General features: G+C 34.5%; 1 protein-coding gene and 1 long non-coding RNA gene across 2 annotated transcripts in view; one reads left to right on the forward strand and one right to left on the reverse strand.

Moving 5' to 3' along the window:
- The window catches only part of LOC131800489 (tropomodulin-like), a 75,292-nt gene that overhangs the window by 31,002 nt on the left and 22,247 nt on the right, over positions 1-22,043 (forward strand). The window lies entirely within an intron of this gene.
- Positions 17,893-18,304, reverse strand: LOC109612624 (uncharacterized). Its single transcript, XR_009341619.1, has 2 exons — positions 18,260-18,304; positions 17,893-18,195 (listed from the first exon to the last, which is right to left on the reverse strand). It is a non-coding gene; the product is annotated as an uncharacterized LOC109612624 (long non-coding RNA).

Below are 22,043 nucleotides of genomic sequence, written 5' to 3' on the forward strand. Positions count from 1 at the left end.
GAAAGAATTTCCACATTCGCACTCAACTTTTGCGAAAATTAATTATAATTTATCTGAAAAAAAGTCAAATATAAAATTGCACGAAAAAAAAGTGTTTTCAACGTTAGTAAATATTTGAATTGTCACACACACACCGAGTATTTCTAATGCAAATATTATGTACATATTTGAATAATTCTTAAAGACGAAAAATACAACAAACGTTCTATGCAAAATTTAGAATAAATTATACATGTGATGAAAAATTTGTGTGAAAAAATAACGCACACCAAACATACCTACATGCATACATACGTACACACGTACATACACATCAAATTGAGCATGACCTTTGTTGTTACGAATGTTTTGCAAACATTTTTCTATGACTTTGACCAACATAAGTTCATCAAGTTTTTTAGTTGGATTTTTGTGTGCGCGTGTGGGTGGTATGAGTGAAGCATTTGGTTAAGTGGTACATATTTGGAAAGATAAATGTGTACCCTGAACTGTTTTAAACATATGTTGCTGATGCTAACATGAATAATTACTCTGGAGTGTGTGTTTATGTGTTGCAAGGAAAAGGCCGTTATTGGTCGGAGGAAGGTTATAATGGTTTTTTTTTTTATTACATTGTTAAATTTTTTGTATATCTAAAGTATGTAAAATCTACCGAGAGTATTTGTTTCTATACCATATATTTTTAAGGTGATTAGCAAATTTGTGAAAGGCCTTCTAGGCACATAACGCCTTTAAAGTTGTCATATTATTGGAAGTTCGACTGGTCTCAAATTCCCCATCTACTAGTTTCAACCGAAACGTTCATTCTAAACAAGCTAAAATTCACTTTTACTTTTTCTATACCCTCTAAAAATTCGTTAAAATTGAATAAAATTAAAAAAAAAAATGTTAAAACTATGGCGTTTGACGTTGTTGCAGTTTTTACATTTTTTAATTTTATTCAATAAAGGCAAATAATATCGGAAATAGCATCAAATTTTAGAATAAGTTTAGATTTATTCGAATTGGTCAACTTTGGCACGAATTATGGCCCTCAAACAGCCAATGAAACCGTCAAACCTCTGTCCGAATCTCGCTCTGCGGTATTTTGACCCATTCCCGGCGAAGGGCATGCTTGATTTGATCGCCACTTTGGTATTTTTTAGTGCCAATTTTTCTTTCCAAAATACTCTAGACACAATAATCCAACGGATTGGTATTCGGTGATTTTGGTGGTCATTGTGCGCTGGAAATGAAGCGAGGAACCTGATTTTGTAACCATTATTGGGTGGCGCGTGCTGAGTCCAGTTGGAATGTCCAAGGTCTGCGACCAAAATGTTTGCGTACCCAAGGCTTTAATACACCCTCCAGAATATTTTCACGATAATATTTAGCATTTATTCTGATGCCACGGTCTATTAATACGAGCGGAGAGCGACCATCGGCTGTTATGGCGGCCCACACCATCACCATGGCTAGCGCTTGAGTTCTGATGGCCAACCGAAGGTACACATTTTCAGCTGACCTCTTTGGCCAGTAAACACGATAATTTTCTTTGTTTACAAACAATGAATGTTTTCTCATCGGAGAAATCCATATTCGGCAGTCCACTACTTTCGGTCAAGCGAAGCAACTCATTAGCTCTTTTGGGTCTATTTTCTTCCTGTAGCGGTGTAAGTTCTTGCATTTTTTGGAATGTCAATGGCTTTACTCCGAACTCATTTTTCCGAATGGAATATTGCGATATGTTCAGCTCACGAGCCATTTTTCGGCCACTGCGACTGCGACGGTTTCGATCAAGTTGCTTCTTTACTTTTCGTACCATTTCTGCTGATGTCGCTGTTTTCTTCCGTCCACTTCCTTGACGTCGGGCTACGCTACCAGTACCACGGTAACGAGCGATGGTACGAGACTCAAAAGGTTTATTCACATTTAAATGCTGGAGTGCTCTAATGTTAGCCACTTGTGGGTTTCCAGCCAAATATAAAGAAATCACACTATCACGCTTGAATTCCGTCGCGAAGAACTTTTTTCTGGAAAATTCTCATCAGAATGCTTTTATACGCTTGTAAACAATATTATGAGCTGTCACTGGAATAATGTTAACAGCTGTCTGAAGTTGGTTGCAGTTTTTTCATCTCACCCTCTATTCATGACCAACATACAATTCAAAGTCGATTTAATGATGTACGTCTGTCTGTCTGTTGAAACTCACGGTACAGCTCACATTATTTGACGTTCAGCTTCAAATTTTTACACAGTAGTTTGCATGGTGTCTAGAATGGTTGAAAATGAGATATATCGGTCCGCCATATAACGGTACCTCTCTATATTTGGTGTTTTAATAGTTTTAGGCACATATTTATAGTTCGTTATTTTCTCTAGCTCCGGTGACGGAACATTATTTTCGTATAGCCCCCATATAAGAGTACCTCCAGATATCCTGTATTTTGATGATTTTTTCAACATTTTTCAACGGATTATAATCGTTGTAGTATAAAATCGCCTATATAAGCCCCGATTTTAGTATGACCCCACACTACGATCTTACTAGAGTTTGTAGTTTAACGTGAAAGAGACTTGAATTCAGATACTTTTGCATAAAAATGTGTTCTTTACCCAATGCTGGAGGGTATTAGAAGTTCGGCCTGGCCGAACTTAATGTCTTTTTACTTGTTTTTCTAAAGTTTTTTTTTTAGATTTATTCGACCTTTTTGTTTCTAATATTGAATAATTTTTGTTCTGATATTTCTTTTTTCTCATATTCAGTAATAATGTCGGATTTACTTGAAATTCCCCCAAACTGTATCACTTTTATATACCCCTAAGATATCTTTCTTCTTTTTCTAAACTAAAATAATATCTGTCGCCTTGTTAAAATATTTGCTTTAATTTTTCAATGTCTTTCATCCATCCGCCCATTCATTCAATTATTCTTCCCTGGCATTAGGCAATAAATCTTGCAACAATTTTCAATTTCATTTCTCGTTTTCCTGGAATTTTTAAATCCAAATATTTAACTTGTATTTATGTCCGATGTGAATTTGTTGTCCCCAAATAGCCATGTTTGATCTGTAATTCCTGTAGTTTATTTTACCAAGGCGGCGGTCCTCCAAATTGTTGGCAATAAAAAATAATTTGTTTGCAATTTGACCTTCTGCTATTGCTGTCAGCCAAACACGGAGATGTGAGAGTTGACAATTTTACCAAGAATTGATAATTTATCTTTCTCGTTCCTCACTGTTTTTTTCATCACTAACTTCTTACATTAATAATTTGTTTTTGGACTGTGTTGTTGTGTTGGCCTTCTTCTTAGCAGCTCACAAAATAAATAGAAGCCGATGATAGTAGCACATCAAAAGACGTGACATTATTTCATCATTTATATAAAAAAGGAAAACACACATAAATATTTCGTGGAAAATTAAAATATTTTTTTTTGGGAATAGCAGACAACACTCGAAGCTGAAATACGAGTCGCATTGTATACAGTGGAATAGAGTTATAACGGACCCGATTAAGTGGTTTTAGTATATAAATAAAGGTTTAATATAGTATATAATAAAAGTATAAATTCTTATAGTAATAGTATAAATAGTTTTATCTAAATTTACATACATTTTGGCTTTGCCGATAACGCTCTCAATTTTAGCCTCATTTCTATTTCACCCCTAAACCACATATTTCTTTATTCTTTATTACATTTGATGATGATGACATTTGTTACACTTCATTAAACATACATTTGTTAAGGCATATAAATTAAGCTTGTTGCTTGCTTTCGTATTTTTTTTGGGCCTTATTATTTTGCTTTGCTATTGACTTTCTTTTATAAGCGTAGCCAAAACATTGCCATGATAAATTATAAATAGCAGCTTTGTCGAATCGTATCGTTTGCCTGCCTGTCTCCTCTGCCTTGCTCTCTGGTGTCTTGTCGGCCTAAACAAACTAGTATGCCGAGCACGTAAAGCAATTTAAACCAATAATTTAAATTGTCCCAATGGAACACAAAAAGAAAACGCAGAAAAAACATGAACATATTTTTGGCTGGCTTTCAGTGTAGCATGGAGAAAAGGTTTTGACGCCAGCGACAAATGCGTGGGTAGTTGAACTCAAAACACCGTTTCCAAATTAAAAATAAAAACATCGTCAAACAAGTAAAAAACCTGTAAGCGGGCCGAACTTTGAATACCCTCCACCATTTGGAACGAATTTGCAAGGGTCTATACGTCGAATATTCAAATCCGAAACTTGAAAAAAATTAGGATGATAATGTAGCTTAAATCATCAAAATACCAAATATAGGAAGGTACTATGGGCGATATACCAAAACGTGGTCTGTGCAGGTCCACGGGCTATACGAAGACGTGGACATGCGCCGACATTTTTCTGTCATAGCCAAATTTGAAGCAATTCCGGTGAACAATATCGCTAAAATTATCAAAATATCGAGTATCGGTAGGTACCGTTATATGGGGACTATACGAAGACGTGGAACTTCACAGACATTTTTCTGCCCTAGGCTGTAGTATCTTTTTACGAACTTCAAATACCAAATTTGAAACATTTCCGGGGAATAATGTCGCTTAAATCACCAAATTACTAGGGTGGTACCATTATATGGGGGCTATACCAAAACGAGGACCTATATGGCCCATTTTCAATACCAAAAGTCCTGCCGACATATTATACATTCGAGTAAAATATTATCAACCTACATCATTTAGTTCGGAAGCTAGAGTGATTTCCACAGACGTTCGGACATCGCTAAATCGACATAAATATTTATGCTGATCAAGAATAAACAGGGTGAGATGAAAAAAACTGCAACCAACTTCAGACTCCAGTCATTCCTAAGCCACGTCGTCCGACATCTGTTAAAATTATTTCAGTGACAGCTCATTATATTTTTTTACAAGCGTACAGAAGAATTTTGGTGAAAATTTTCCAAAAAAAAAAAAAGTTATTCATGATGGAATTCAAGCGTGATAGTGTGATTTCTTTATATTTGGCTGGAAAACCACAAATGGCTATCGTTAGAGCAGTCCAACATTTAAATATGAATAAATCTTTTGTGTCTTGTACCATCGCTCGTTACCGTCATAATGGTAGCGTAACCCGACGTCAAGGAAGTGTACGTAAGAACAACATCAGCAGAAACGGTTCAAAAAGTAAAGAAGCGACTTGATCAAAACTAGCGTCGCAGAGGCCGAAAAATGGCTCGTGAGCTGAGCATACCGAAATATTCCATTGAAATTCCAAAGAGTGCAAGAACTTATACCGCCACAGAAAGAAAATAGACTCAAAAGAGCTAAAGAGTTGCTTCGCTTGGCCGAAAGTGGTGAACTGCCGAATTTGGTTTTCTCCGATGAGAAACCATTCACTGACCAGCAGTTTGTAAACAAACAAAATGATCGTGTTTATTTGCAAAAAGAGATCAGCTGAAAATATGCACATTCGATTGGCCACCAGAACTCAAGCGCCGGCCATGGTGATGGGTGTGGGCCGCCATAACAGCCGATGGTCGCTCTCCGCTCGTATTAATAGACCGTGGCATCAGAATAAATGCCGAATATTATCGCGAAAATATTCTGGAGGGTGTATTGAAGCCTTGGGCACGCATACATTTTGTCCGCAGACCTTGGACATTCCAACAGGACTCAGCACAATCGCACTCAGCACGCGCCACCCAAGAATGGTTACAAAATGGGGTTCCTCGCATCATTTCCAACGCACAATAGCCACCCAAATCTCCGGATACCAATCCGCTGGACTATTATATCTATTTTGAAAAGCAAAGTTGGCACTAAAAAACACCAAAGTGACGATGACCTCAAGCAAGCGCTTCGGCGGAAATGGGCCAAAATATCACAGAGCAACATTCGGGCAGCGTGTGACTCTGTCATTGGCCGTTTGAGGGCCATAATTCGTGCCAAAGGTGACTAATTTGAACAAATCTAAACTTATTGTAAAATTTAATACTAGTTCCGGCATATTTTGCTTTCATTCAATAAAATTGAAAAAAAAATATAAAAATTATGACACTTGACTTTGATGCAGTTTTTTTTATCTCACCCTGTATATGTTTTCCAGAGACTGGCCTTCTACAAATCGAAAGCCGTTAACAGGTCTTCTTTTGCAGAAAAATTTTTAACACTTTTGAACGGTCCTCAATAGATAGAATATCTACAACAGGTCTTCCAATAGTCCTTCTCTATAGAAGAACTTCGTCAAGTCTCTATATAGAAGACATTCGTGGGTACTCTAATGTTGAAGAGCCTTCTTCAAGACTAATCTATACAATCTTTACAAACAAACTGTCTTTTAAAGAAGTTCTTCAATAGATAAATGATATTCAATACAATTTCTATAACCTTAACATATTCTAACCATAAACAATTTAGAAATGAATATAAATATATTTTTCTTAAAAAAATAGACATTTTTATGTTGGAATCTAGTGAAGATATGCCTAAACTATCAATATATTTGAACAAATTTGGAAATGGTGTACAATTTCACATCAATATTGAAATTGGGGGCCCTTTCCCATCAAAATGTTAAATGACATTCATAACCTGCACGTCTTTCTCTCGCCATCAGTTCTGGCCAATTTTGTGTTGGCGTTAGCAAATTGTTTTCCACATAAATTGCCAATACATATACATTATTTCTAGCATCTTTGGAATATCAAATACTAAATGAAAGTAGTTGCCCATGTACATAAAGAAATTAAAATTCGCTCTGGCTTGCAGTTAGCGGACAGCTCTTTAGTTATTCTTTTAATAATTGAAAAAAAAATGAGAAATTAAGATTGCCTATATATTTGAATGCAATAATTTATGTTTTATTCACATTAAAGGATTCATATCTGAAAGCAATTAATTAATTTTCCAATTAAATTAAATACCAAATAATTATTAATATATCTACATTGGATGTTACCAAGCTATTGCAAAAATTATTGTTATCAATTCAAGGCCATTATATAATAATGAAAAAAAGTTGTATTATTAACGATAACGAGTGCTGACTAATTTCATTTATAATGCAGTTTTTTTATTATTGTCAATAAATCAGACATTTGCGGGATTTATTTTTAACACATAGCTGTTAAAATGTGTACGCATTTCATTTAACTGATAATATTTGTAAACATATACAATGTAAACGTTTCTAGCCTGTATGTTTACAAATGATAATAAAACTAATTTACACCGGAAGAAAATGTATATGGTACAAGATTTGGAGTTTTTGTTGTATTCTGAGACTTATATTTTGACTTTTTACGATTCCGTTAAAACGCAGTTTTTATCTCTTTTTGAAAAAATGGACCAAGGAGACTACTTCGGTGATTCCCTTGACGGATAAAATAATTCTCGCATTGTTATCAATAATTTTACTTATTTATTTAATTCATCATATAACGACTCTAAGTGTAGATGGCGCTTTAGAATTTATTTCTGAGCAAGACGGTCTATTACAAACATAAAACCTTTTACAATTCACACAACAGAAATTATAATATATAATATAAAAATGTAATAAAATTGAGGCAAGCCAAATTCTCGCATTCCATATAGAAAAAAATTGCTTTGATGATGGGATGGCCAGATAATCGAAAGAGGAGCTATTAAAAACTTAGCTTAGCGCTACGCGTATCATACAGTTCGTTTTCTAAATGTCTTTACCTGTAGAATTAATCTCCCTAACTAATGCTGAGCCTTTTAAGATGTCTACGCGTATCATACAGTTCGTTTTCTAAATGTCTTTACCTGTAGAATTAATCTCCCTAACTAATGCTGAGCCTTTTAAGATGTCTACTTAGTTTAATGCTTAAATGTCTGAAAAATAAAAATAAAAATTGAGATATAGATGGCGCTGAATACAACAGGAAATTCCTGCATTCCATATTAAATAAATTGTTTTGACCAAAATGATTCGCGGATTTTTAGACCCTCCACCATAATATGGAGGGTATATTAAGTTTGTCATTCCGATTGTAACACCTCGAAAAATACATTTTAGACACCACAAAGTATATATATTCTTTATCAGCATAAAAGTCTATGTCGATTTAGCGATGTCCGTCCGTCGGTGGATATCACTCTAACTTGCGAACGAAATGAATTAGGTTGATCAAAGTTTACTCAAATGTGTTTTATGCCTGCAGGTATTGAAAATGGGTCATGTAGGTCCACATTTTGGTATAGCCCCCATATAATGGTACCTCCCTTTATTCACCGGAAATGTTTCAAAGTTGGTATTTGAAGTTCGTAATGGGTGCTACAGAATATGACAGAAAATGTCTGTGCAGGTTCACGTCTTCATATAGCCCCCATATAACGGTACCTTCCGATATTTGGCACTTTGATGATTTTAGCGACAATATTTACTGGAATGGTTTTAAATTCGGTATTTGAAGTTCGTAATAGGTACTACAGCCTATGACAGAAAATTATCTGTGCAGGTCCGATATTCCGTATTTTGATGATTTTAACGACATTTTTCGCTGGAATTGTTTCAAATTTGGTGTTTGAAGTTCGTAATGACTAATACAGCCTATGACAGAAAATTGTCTGTGCAGGTCTACCTCTTCGTATATCCCCCATATAACGGTATCTCCTGATATTCGAAATTTTGATGATTTTAGCGACATTATTCATTGTGTGTGCAGGTCCACGTCTTTGTATAGCCCTAATATAAGGGTATCTCCCTATATTCGGTATTTTGATGATTTTAGTGGATACTACAGCCTATGACAGGAAATTGTATATGCAGGTCCATGGCTTCGTATAGCCCCAATATAGCGGTATTTTGATGATTTTAGCTACATTATTCACCGATTTTTTTTATTCAAGTTTCGCATTTGAAAATTATAAACCATACACATTACATTATGACAATAGTTGCCTATGAAGGTCCACGTCGTCGTATAAACCCTAATATAACGGCTACATTCTGTATTTTTAATTTTTTAACGGATTTTATTTATTTATTTTATTTATTTTTTTTTTGAAAATTGCCAAATTCATTCCTAATGGTGGAGGGTATTCAAAGTTCGGCCCGGTCGAACTTACAGTTTGTTTACTTGTTCTTAATAATATTGCTAAACCATTATAAACGTAAAATGCAAGGATTTAAAGAAAATTTTAAAAAGTCTTGCGAACTTTCAAAACGCCGATAGTTTTTAGCTGTACTTTAATAATCCGCTTACTAGTTTTTTTTTATAAATTCCCAATGTTTCATATAGATTGATAGACATATATTTGAATTTGTTTTTGGTATATTTATTTCCAATGAACAGCCAATTTACCAGATAGATCATTGACATTTGTTAATTACGTTTATTTGTGTAACATTTCCCAGGAAATTGCCATCTTATTTATGGCCACCTTGAATACCCAATGCAATTTCTCCTACTCCTTGCTAAGGAATGTTTTCGGATGATGATCCAATTAAATGTTCCACATTTAGCCAGCAATACAACTTGTTATCTCTACAAATATCCTTTATGACAGATATGATGTGGGTATTTTGTCTCTTTGCAATAATCATTGCTAAAATATGGTTTCATTATCGCCATCTATGCCATACGGTACGATAAGAAATGGTTAAATGAATTCGAGTGCACCGAGGGGACAACATACAAATCATCAAATTAGACTAACAGAAAATACCTCTTCTTCAATATGCAGACATTGGAGATTTTTTTGGTTGGCCAAGTCTACTTATTATTTCACACTCCTTGCCCCATTGGACACTTCAAAATCCACTTGTTGTCATTAACATTGACACTCGTTACGATAAGACAGACTTGGCTGGTTGCTTGGTTAGTCTCTTTTTTGCACAATTAAAACTGAAAAAAAGCAAATAATGGTTTAAATGGGTTGGTTTGACGACTCCAGCTACATGCAGTTTCTCCTCTGACAACTTTTCAGATGCAGAACCCATTTATAATCTTCAAAAAAGTCATGCCGTTTGCCAGGTTATGCCACCTTTCCCCCTCCTCTCTTGTCAAGTGGATAAATTGAAACGATTGGCCTGCAATTGAAAGATTCTAGTTTGCCTACATAAATGTAGATTTGGCACAAACAAAAAAGCTTAAAGAGGCAGAAGGTTATTATTTTTTGCGAGTTCTTGTGCTTATGAAAGTAAGTTCGCTTCTTTGCGGTAAAAACCAACACTTAAGTCAATCCTTTTTTTCCGTTTACCTTTTTGGCCAAACAACAATTACAATTGGGCTTTTATTCTTTGTGGTTAAAACCAATTTGCAAGTTCCTCTCATCACTCTTATTAACCAAACGGGTTTTGTGTCTAATATCGAAATGTGTTCTGTTGTTGTGTTATATGCTTGCCAAAAATTCGATACTAAATACCACGTTTCGTTAACATAGGGTGGGTAGATATATCAAAAGCAGAATGATCGAAACCATATGTTAATATTATTTTATTCACCCTTCAAAGTTTTTAAGTGTAGATGGCGCTCTGGAAAGTATTTCTGAGCCTTTCCAAGAACAAATCGACTAAGGTAGATGTTAAAGTGTCAGATTACTGTCTATTACAGACATACCAACTTCATAATCTCACTCAAGAAAAAAATAAAATTGAGATATAGATGGCGTTGAATACAACAACTAAACCAGAGAAACATTTTTCACCTTTCAGTTTAATTTAATTGAAAAATTTCATAGAAACGATGAGTCCTGTAGATAATAGAAGTCCTCTAGGTCTTCTCTGGACATTAGAAGACCTTCAGTCTTCAGTAAATTATGGACAAATAATTGGCTCTATGTATGGTTTATAAAGTGTAGAGGATACCCAGATCTTCCATCGACAATAAATAGAATACATGTAAATACCAAATTGAGATACAGATGGCGTTCAACACTTATTTAGTAACTTCTCCCTACCTATGCCTATTGTAAAGACAATACAATATCACTATGTTGTCTCTGAAATGTTGAGGATACCTAGGTCTCCTATAGACAATAATGGCGCTCTTTATAGAGGACTTCTGTAAATGTTGGGGGTCTCTCATTGAATGAAAATTTTGTTAACAGAACTCGAGTTTATAAAATTCCGGCACTTCCATAGATATAGTAACTTTTTTCTTATTTCCTTAGTATAGAGGACCTTTTATAGATCCTCAATAGATAGAAGTTAGTTATAGGAGCCTGTAACCTTCTGTACATCCAAGACCTTTTACATATTTTGATAGGAAGAAATCCTTTCATAGGTATTCTATAGACAAAAGACCATTTGCATGTCTTTTACAGAAAGAAGTAATTTTCAGATCTTCTATAGCTATATAGGTATTTACAGGTCTATTCCGCATGAAAGATCTTTAACATGTGCCCTCCATATCGAAAACCTTTTACATGTTCTCCTCTAAATAAAAATACTTTAGATGTATTTTATAAATAAAAAGTTTTTTTTTTCGAATCTCATATGGAAAGAACATATTTTGCAGGTCTCCTCTAGATAGAAAAACCTTTAAGGGTATCCTATAGTTAAAATAGATTTTGTGTGGCATTTGTCTGACCTTCTCAATACAAAGTAACTTTTTCTGACTTCCTGCATATATCATAACTTTTTCGGTATTACTTTTTGTGAACGTTCTCTAGAGATAGAAGACTTTTCCGAGTTTTCCTCTCGACATTAGATATTTTCCTGGTCTCCTATAGAAAGCACACCTCTTACAGCACTACAACTGAAAACTAGGATTTATTAAAATTTAACATTCTTATTCTCATTTTGATTCCTAGTAACCCAATTCCTTTTGTGCAACACCCTTTTTGTGGTTCAATGGAATAATGCTCTCAAGTAAAACTGAACAAAAAATAAACTAAAGTGGTGGTACACATTGTTACAATATGCTTGTCATGCAACGATATATATGTATGAATATCTAGGCATATATATATATGTACACAAAAGAACTACAACAACAAAAATTATGTCAAACCACAGTTTGTCACAGATTTGTCTGTTCGTAATGTACGTATGAATTGGAAAATATATTTTCAGTTTTTTTTTCTTCTTCATCATTCACTTTGTAGACCAACGACACCAAAACCGCGTTTGCCTCTTGTTGCTTGTTGGCTGACTGACTGATTGCCAGCCTGCATGCCTGCCTGCCAGTTTTACTTGGCCTAAATGAAGTAGTAAAAGGCAAGCCGCCGACTCAGCAATCATGTAATAATACTTATGCTCCAAATCAGAAAAAAGTTAAACCACCAAATACTGTTACCACAAATTCAGACGGGCAACAAAAATGTATTCCTGTTATTTCGAAAAAAGAGGGTATTATTTGTAGTTGTCGTTGTTGTTATTGTAGTAATTACGCAAAATATGATATGATGCTGAATTATTGTCACAATTCTTCCTCATTGCGCGAATATCTATCTGTACTTGGTGGAAAATTACATTTACAGTTTGTTTCTAATTACCAGATGGGGAAGTACTGGAGTGACATGGATGGGAAACCATCAACTGAAATTAATGTTATGAAAAAAGTTACTGAGAAAAAAAAATATGAAAATGCAATGGTACGTAAAATGGTAGGCACAAAAGGAGTTTTAAAAATTCATAAATAAAACTATTGTGAAAATAGCATGCCGATAATACGAAATAATTAAAATTAAGGAAATATGAAATTATTATTTAAAAAAGGGGTCAAACTGAAAGTCGATTTTAGAATTCTACTTATGCAATATAATCGACTCCGCTGGGCACGTCATTAATATCCTAAAAGTAAAGAAATAAATTAATAGACTTCAGTTTTTTTTTTACAAAAATAAATTATAGACATTAAATATAGTAATTAAGCCATTAGGGGCCAATAGTTAAATTTAAACCTTCTTTTGATAGCAGGTTTACTTTTGTGCCACCTTGTACATAAAAGAATAAACAATGAATGACTGACAGATTCATCAAGGCCCAAACGTTGTGGGTCAAAGTTGGTGGGTAGGACTGAGATAAGGCGGGGGTTTGGAAATTCGAATGAGAAGCGTTCTAAAATTACTAAAAAGCACTACATTTCGTACCTTTTTGACATTTTGTGACAGGATACAGCTAAAATCTTGACATTTGGTATAAAAGTTAAGTTTGGAAGGTAGTTTTGATATAAGTAGGTGTTCTTGGAAATGTGTACTAAGTGAAACAACTGCAGGGTGAGATAAAAAAAACTGCAACAAAGTCAACAGCCATAAATTTTAACATTTTTTTAATTTTTTATTCAATGAGAGCAAAAAATGTCGGAAATAGCATCAAATTTTCGAATAAATTTAGATTTGTTCGAATTGGTCACCTTTGTCACGAATTATGGCCTTCAAACGGCCAATGAAACCGTCACACGCTGCCCGAAAGTTGCTCTGCTGTATTTTGGCGCATTCCCGGGGAAGCGCTTGCTTGAGGTGATCGACATTTTGATATTTTTTAGTGCCAACCTTGGTTTACAAAATACTCCAGACACAATAGTCCAACGAATTAATATCCGGAGATTTTGGTGGCCTTTGTGAGGTGGAAATGAAGCGAGGAACCTCAGTTTGTAACAATTCTTGGGTGGCGCATGCTGAGTCCTGTTCGAATGCCCAAGGTCTGCGGCCAAAATGTTTGCGTGCCCAAGGCTTTAATACACCCTCCAGAATATTTTCGCGATAATATTCGGCATTTATTTCGATGCCACGGTCGATTAATACAAGAGAAGAGCGACCATCGGCTATTATGGCGGCCCACACCATCACCATGGCCGGCGCTTGAGTTCTTGTGACCAAACGAAGGTGCACACTTTCAGCTGACCTCTTTGGCAAGTAAACACGATAATTTTTTTTGTTTACAAACTGCTGGACAACGAATGTTTTCTCATCGGAGAAAACCAAATTCGACAGTTCTCCAAGTGAAGCAACTCTTTAGCTCTTTTGAGTCTATTTTCTTTCTGTTGAGCTGTAAGTTCTTGCAATTTTTGGAATTTCAATGGCTTTACGCCGAGCCGTCGTGAGTCATTACTTGGTAATGACAAAGTAAGTTACGTTGCCTTGTATTTTTTAGGAAACAACCCATTATAAATGCAGAATATAGTTTGTATTTATTAATTAATATAATATGATGGGCTGATAAATTAGTATGAAAACTTACACATATATGGAGGAAAATCAAATGAGTGTGAGTGGGACTTTTAATCTTGAAAGTAATTCTGAGGATTTAGGATTCTGAGACAACTTTTGAACTATATATAGACACCATTATGAATCCATACCTCTTGATTAGCCGAAACTGACAGTTATTTTCAATCAGACTTTATTCGTTTCAAACTAATGTTTTTTTTCTAAAGACTTTTCATATTTTTCTTCGTTATTAAATTTTTGTGGTTTCAATTTGCTCTGGCTTTAAATGAAATCAACATATTTTCCTATTTAAATAGTTATTGTTATCAAAATTTAATTATTTAAATTAGAAGACAGCTGTTGCTACTGCAATTATCGCACGTTACAGCGACAATCCAACACTCGCCATCGTCGTCATCATTAAAAGACAAAAGAAAAATAAAATAAATAATATTAGACAACATAGATTTTTTTGTCATCGTTTTCTTTGACAAATAAAGTGTAATAATCATTTTTGCAAAATTCGTCAGATTTGTTGAAAAAAAATATTTAAATATTGGGCCTACAATTTTGTGTAATTATGAGAGTTAACAGTAGTTCACGGTATCGAAACCTATTTTTTTTAAGACTTCGGTACTATGTCTCTTAAAAGAATAAACAATAAAAAAATAATAAATAAACAATAAAAAATATTTCAAGTTTGAGTGTGTCCGAATTTCCTTTACCACCAACCTTTGTTAATTTCCTTTACCTATTTTCTTATATTTTTTTCTCCATTTATTTTCCAATTTCCAATTGGTAAAGGTCATAATAGTCATAAAGTAATACGTGTTTTCGTTTCTGGTATCTATCATCAATATTATATTTTGCTTAGCCAAATTTTTTAAGATCAATTTCATCACGCAGCCTGTGGGGTTTGACCCCCAACCGATGCCATCTTTCGTGGACGAAAACGTGTTGGTATACCATAAGCAAAAAAAGTATTAATAAAAAGAAAAAAACTAACAAATTCAAATAGTTTTTATTTGCGAGTGTATTGTCCGACCGACAGTCCATGTATGTGTTTGTCAATATCAAATGCCCGTTGTGATGATGCCAGCAATATATCTACATCTACATAACCATGAACTCAATTGGTATTCATACCCATACAGCACTCAATTACAATCAATGTGAAATTCAATTGTTAAAACATACACTATATTTTTATGAAGAAAACAAAAAGAAAAAAAAACATCTTAAGGAATAATAAAAAAAATTATACTTTGTCGAGATTTTAGAGGTGCGTTTTGGGGGCATTCGAAAACATGAATTTAAAAACAGGCTAGGTCGGGAATGCTATGTTTTCAAATTTTTCAAGAGCGAAATAATTTCCACGAGCGAATAATTTCATTGCCCGCAGGCCAAAAGATAATGAGTTATTCTTATAAAGTTTGCAAAGCAAAGTAATTAATTCTGCTTATCCAACTACATACAAAACCGAATGTTGTGAGTTCGATACCAACAGCTTTCAAAACAATTTTTTTCCAATGAAAATGCTATACAGGGTGACATGAAAAAACTGAAACCAACTTTAGACTGCTGTCATTCCTAAGCCACTCGTCCGACAGCTGCTAAAATTATGCCAGTGACAGCTCATTATATTGTTTACAAGCTACAAAAGCATTTTGGTGAGAATTTTAATGTATGTATGTAATGTATGTCATTTAAATGTATGTAAATCTTTTGTGTCTCTTACCATCGCTCGTTACCGTGATACTGGTAGCGTAGCCTGACGTCAAGAAAGTAGATGAAATAAAACAGCCACATCAGCAGAAATTGTTCCAAAAGTAATGAATCGACTTGATCGAAACCAGTGTCGCAGTGGCCGAAAAATGGCTCGTGAGCTTAACATATCGCAACATTCCATTCGGCAAATATTGAAAAATGAGCTCGGGGTAAAGCCATTGAAATTCCAAAAAGTGCAGGAACTTACACCGCAACAGAAAGAAAATAGACTCAAAGGAGCTAAAGAGTTGCTTCGCTTGGCCGAAAGTGGTTAACGGCCGAATTGGGTTTTCTCCGAAGAGAAAACATTAGTTGTCCAGCAGTACGTTTACTTGCCAAAGAGATCAGCTGAAAATGTGCACCTTGGCCACCAGAACTCAAGCGCCGGCCATGGTGATGGTGTGGGCCGCCATAACAGCCGATGGTCGCTGTACGCTCGTACTAATCAACCATGGCATCAGAATAAATGCCGAATATTATCGCGAAAATATTCTGGAGGGTGTATTAAAGCCTTGCGCACACAAACATTTTGTCCGCAGACCTTTGACATTACAACAGGATTCAGCACCATCGCACTCAGCACGCGTCACCCAATAATGGTTACAAAATGAGGTTCCTCGCTTCATTTCCAGCACACAATGGCCACCAAAATCTCCGGATACCAATCCGTTGGACTATTGTCCGGATACCAATCCGTTGGACTATTGTCTGGAGTATTTTGGAAAGCAAGGTTGGCACTAAAAAATACCAAAGTGTAGATCACCTGAAGCAAGCGCTTCGCCGGCAATGGACCAAAATACCGCAAAGCAACATTCAGGCAGCGTGTGACTGTGTCATTGGCCGTTTGAAGGCCATAATTCGTGCCAAAGGTGACCAATTCGAGCAAATCTAAGCTTATTCTAAAATTTGATGCTATTTCCGATATTTTTTGCTTTCATTCAATAAAATTTAAAAAAAAATGTAAAAATTATGGCGGTTGACTTTGTTTTTTACCTCACCCTGTATTCGCTTAGCGGAAGGATAAATCTAGTTATCTTTCAAATCAGGCATGAGCTAAATGTTAACATTCACGAAATAAGCACTGGTTTAAAAATCAAATGATAAATAGCTGATCCTATAATTGTTTCTACCTCCCTTTTTAAATAACGTGTTTTAGTAGGTTGATTTTTGCTCAGTAATAAAAACAACAACATCAACAATAATAATAATTTATTATTATTGTTAGTATTATTATTTAAATGTTAGTAGCTTGAAAATATTAAAAATAAATTCATTTATACATCCTCACCTTTATTTCCCCATCCTTGGTCGTCTCACCCACATGCAGGTGTTCCCATTTTAGACTGTACCCCATTTGGTTTTTTTATGAAACACAGTAAAAAACACCATATTCGTGTTCAAGCCATAAAATAAAGAACCATTTAATGGTGCCCCTATACCTCTAGTGGTACTATAACCCAACTTCAACACCACGTACTTTTGTACAAGCAAAAAAACCAAAAGAATAATTCATTACTTCATGCCTGGTTGACTTATGTACAGGCTAAGCTGTCACTATATGGTAACTTAAATCTTAAAAGCCCTTCCAACACAAATTGTTTTTTTTTTTTCAAATTAAAAACACGTTTGAAAGTCAAAACTATACAGAAACGTGATTACCTCCCTCCGTCCTGTAGAGGAAGGAAACAATAAAGACCATTACTAAGGTGGGTACCAAAGAAAAAGGGAAACCTTTTTTCCGAAATCACTAAATTATAGAGTTGAGATTTAAATTACCGCATAATTACATTTATTTCCTTCTTTGTGGACAGACAGGCAAAGCATTTGGTGTTCAGGATTGAAATACAAAATGAAATGTTTTGGTCAACCAGTTGGGGCCATCAAGTAAAAACAAAAAAAGGTAAATTTCAATAAAAAACAACACACTGAAAACGAAAAACATGTTTAGGTGAGCGACATATGTCAAGATTTTACCTTTTTTTCGTCAACCATGGTAGTTTCATCCTCAAATGACCGGTAACCAAAAAAAAACTTTCAGTTTTCCCTCAACTTACTTTGTTTTATTAATATTTGATTTTGGAATGATTACGACGACGACGACGACAACAATCACGTTTCATTTCGTGGAAGCCGAAAAAAAAAACCAAACAAAATTTCACCAACCACAAACCAAAATGAATAAATGACGCCGCGCCGAGGGTTTAGGGTTTTGTTTTGTTTTGTTTATGTTTTAACTTTAACTTTGTGATGAATGATGAAAATTGCACCTCTCCCTCTTTTCAGTCGCCTTTACCACCATATGGTAATCCATCATGCTTGTAGACAGGCAGCAGAGCACCACCTTGTAAACAATATCCCCGATTCATTGGTTGCAGACACTTTAAGAACTTGTTTTCTTTAGTTACCTGTTATTGTTTTCGCTCTTTCTGGCTTCTATAGCTGTTTTTTTTTCTTCTGCAACGAAAAGGGAAAATTTTTGTGGTAATTAATTACATATCACAAAAGGGGCAAAGCTCTATTGTATTTAACATCGGTGTGTTGAAGGGAAGTATAAAGTTTTCTTTTAGGCGTGTGATAATGCTGGGTTTTAGTACAAATTACTAAAATGTACTTAAAATTGAATAAAATTCTGGAAATTCGCACTTTAAGCTTACAAAAAGTTCCAAAATGATACTAAACGTCTAAAATGGTACCATTTGGAATTCTAATAGAGCTAAAAACTTGAAATTTGGAATGAGGTTGAAAAGTAAGTTTGATATATCTGTGGTCACAAGCAATAACAGCCTAAGTCGAAAATCATGCTTTGGAGAAAAATCACTTTTTATATACAAAGGAGTTTCTGAAAAACTTAGGAAAGAGAATGAGGAAAAATGTTATGCTAAATCAAAGATTATTAAACAGGCAATGCTAAGAATAAAAACGGTAGTGGAAATCTCATGTACTTAGAAGATATTTAAAAAACAAAAACATATATGGTTATTGTAAATGGAAAAGGGGAATTTGCAAAGAGTATCTCGACTTATGTCTTTATTGTAAAGTACTATTGCGTTTGTTGCCTGACATATATCGAATTAGGCGGGTACTGCATATTGAAAATTTCCTCGTACTGAACTTAGGCCTTTTGATTATTTATAGTTCATGTTGAAAAAAATAAAACGAACTACTCATACATAACAAGTGCATTATTTTTCCATAAATTTTATTTTAAGAAAACTTAACCTAATTACAGATGTACATACTTACCACTAAAACCGTTGGAAGGTTAAAAGAATATATAAAAAAAGAATATATAAAATCTATGTCTGGCTCATCTTCGACTAAGTCTGGATGTACATAAATACAGTCCTGTGTTTGTAAAATTTTATAAAAAGGATGAAAACATGTGTTTATAAATGGAAGTAAAGCAAGCAGATCTTTTTTCTTTTTTTCGCTGATTTTGACACACTCGTTTAGTAAATATAAGTCGTCTCTCTTCATTGAATTAATTCCGCGTTTTACCAAATTTAAAATTTGGAAGGGAGCATTTATATCTAATGTGGTTTTATATTCAATTCTTCCAAAATTAGTTTTTCTATATCTTAGCCATCTAATATTTTTCCAAACAAATCTCTCACCATTTTGATTAGTGTTTCTCCACATTAACTTTGTTTTTAATAATAGCGAAAAATTATAAAAATCTTCTGAATTCATTTCAACGACTTTAAATTTATGTTTAGTACCTACACATCTAACAAAATTGTACCAGTCGTGAGGATGTTGTGTTTGAGTGTCTGTCCTTTTCTTTTTCCTTTCTATTACAGTTTCTAAAAATTTATGATCTATTGTTTCTAAATTTTGATTGATTTGAAGAGCCAATATGAACATTGCGCATACGAATGAGTTCTTATTTTGTCCCACACAGGAATCGCTATAAAAAATAGTGTGATTAACTTATTCAAGATTGATTAAAAACTTGAACAAGCACGATGCAATTTGGTTGCCACCACGAGCAGATAACGCTTCATGCCACATAAAGCAATGTGGGGTACCAGTTATGCAGTCATGAATGGTTAAATTATACCTCCAAAGTTGCCTTTTTAAAAACTTATTGAGTTTCTTAAGAATGTTGTAGTCAAACACTGCTGTAAATCAAAAGTAAAGATTTTGATTGTTGAGTCATTGGCGGCTAAAACTTTGTGATTCCTTTTCGATTCGTACGCTAAATCTGCTTAACTTTGATGAGTTGTGAGATCATTTTCTAAATCGCCTAACAGAATAGCATCTGCTTCCTGTTTGCAAATACTAATATTAGCTTTAAGTTGATCGCAGTAAGAACAAGTGTCAAGTTGAGGTTTCTTGAATTTTATGTTCATGCCTGCAAAACATTCATCATGATTAGTTGACTTATCTTCTTCAGCTTTAGTATGTAGTTGGGTAGAAAAAAAATTGATTGGCAATTCAGCATTACTGCTTTCTGAAAAAGACATGCGACTTTCATCGTTGTCTTGCAAAGAATTTTTTTTCCAAAAAACTCATGCGACTGCCTTCATCACGATCTTTTTATGTAAAAAATTCAAACAACTAAGTAATACAGTTTTTTTTTATTTTGTTCACCATTCTCTTACCTGTTACATAATCTATTTTCTGCTTCTTTTCACTGTTCTCCATATTATATTTGTTTATTTTTCGCCGAATTATATTTTAATATTTTTTTTATAAACACTCTTATTCTCTTCTGTACGTTTAGACCAAATGGCTTAACTGAAATCAATTTGACACAATGCTTTTATTATAAAAGCCTAACTGCAATTTGTACAAAATCTGAGAGCATACGCCATGTGCAATTTTCGCTTATGTAGATATTGCTCTCTTTCTAGCATACAAAGCTATATGCAATAATATTTTATGTAGAGATAGAAGGTGTTCTTAATCATTCTCAATTTGCAATATCCATTTATCTCTACATAAGCTCTTATGCAAACTCTCTTGTTTATTGCAATACGATTTACAAAAAATATGCAAAAACAGCTTAACCCATTATAGGCTATTTATTAAAATTAATATATTATAGAAACATGGTCGGAAGTATATTTAGGCGGTTATTGTATATGTAATGGGGTTTCTTTACGACTTATGTCAATATGTTTTTACTTATATCTTTTTAAATAATTTTGCTAGAGAAATGGGGATTTCACGCACATGTTTAGTTTTGTTAGTTCAATAAGATAGCATACATATCTCAGATCTTTCTTAAGTCGACTTAGGCGGTTATTGCTTGTGACCACAGATATATAAAGGTACTAAGTGTGCGAACTATATTGATACTAAATTTGGAACATTTTGATTCAGGTTGAACGGATGAAGCTGAAAGTTTGTATTTAGATCCCTGTTGTGTGATAGAGATGTTGTTTTGGAAATGTGTACCAAAAATGCACGAAAAGTACTAAATAGTACTATATTTAGTAAAATTTGATATCAGGTAAACAGGCAGTGCTTAAAATCCGAAATTTGGTATTAGGTTCGCATGTGTAGTTTGAACATATGGAGGTGGTTTCGGAAATGTGTATTATAACTGTACGAAAAGTACCGAATAGTACTACACCTTGTATTGAGTGAAGGGATAGAGATGGGATACACAAATTTTATATTAAGGTCTCTGCTGGTAGATATGAAGTTGGCCTGGGAAATGCAAACTATAATTGTACGAAAAGTACTACAAGGTACTAAATTTGGTACTGGGTGAAGGGATAGGGCTTGAATTCTACAATTTGATATTGAGGTCTCTGTTTGTTTGGGAAATGTGTACTATTTTGACCCATTCCCGGCGAAGCGCTTGCTTGAGGTGATCGACACGTTGGTATTTTTTAGTGCCAAAATACTCCAGACACAATAGTCCAACGGATTGGTATCCGGAGATTTTGGTGGCCATTGTGCGCTTGAAATGAAGCGAAGGACCTCATTTTGTAACCATTCTTGGGTGGCGGGTGCTAAGTGCGATGGTGCCGAGTCCTGTTGGAATGTCCAAGGTCTGCGGCCAAATTGTTTGCGTGCCCAAGCCTTTAATACACCCTCCAAAATATTTTCGCGATAATATTCGGCATTTATTCTGAAGCCACGGTCGATTAATATGAGCGGAAAGCGACCATCGGCTGTTATGGCGGCCCACACCATCACCATGGCCGGCGCTTGAGTTCTGGTGGCCAACCGAAG

Source organism: Musca domestica, unplaced genomic scaffold (genome assembly GCF_030504385.1).
Source record: "Musca domestica strain aabys unplaced genomic scaffold, Musca_domestica.polishedcontigs.V.1.1 130, whole genome shotgun sequence".
In the NCBI taxonomy this organism is placed as follows: domain Eukaryota; kingdom Metazoa; phylum Arthropoda; class Insecta; order Diptera; family Muscidae; genus Musca; species Musca domestica.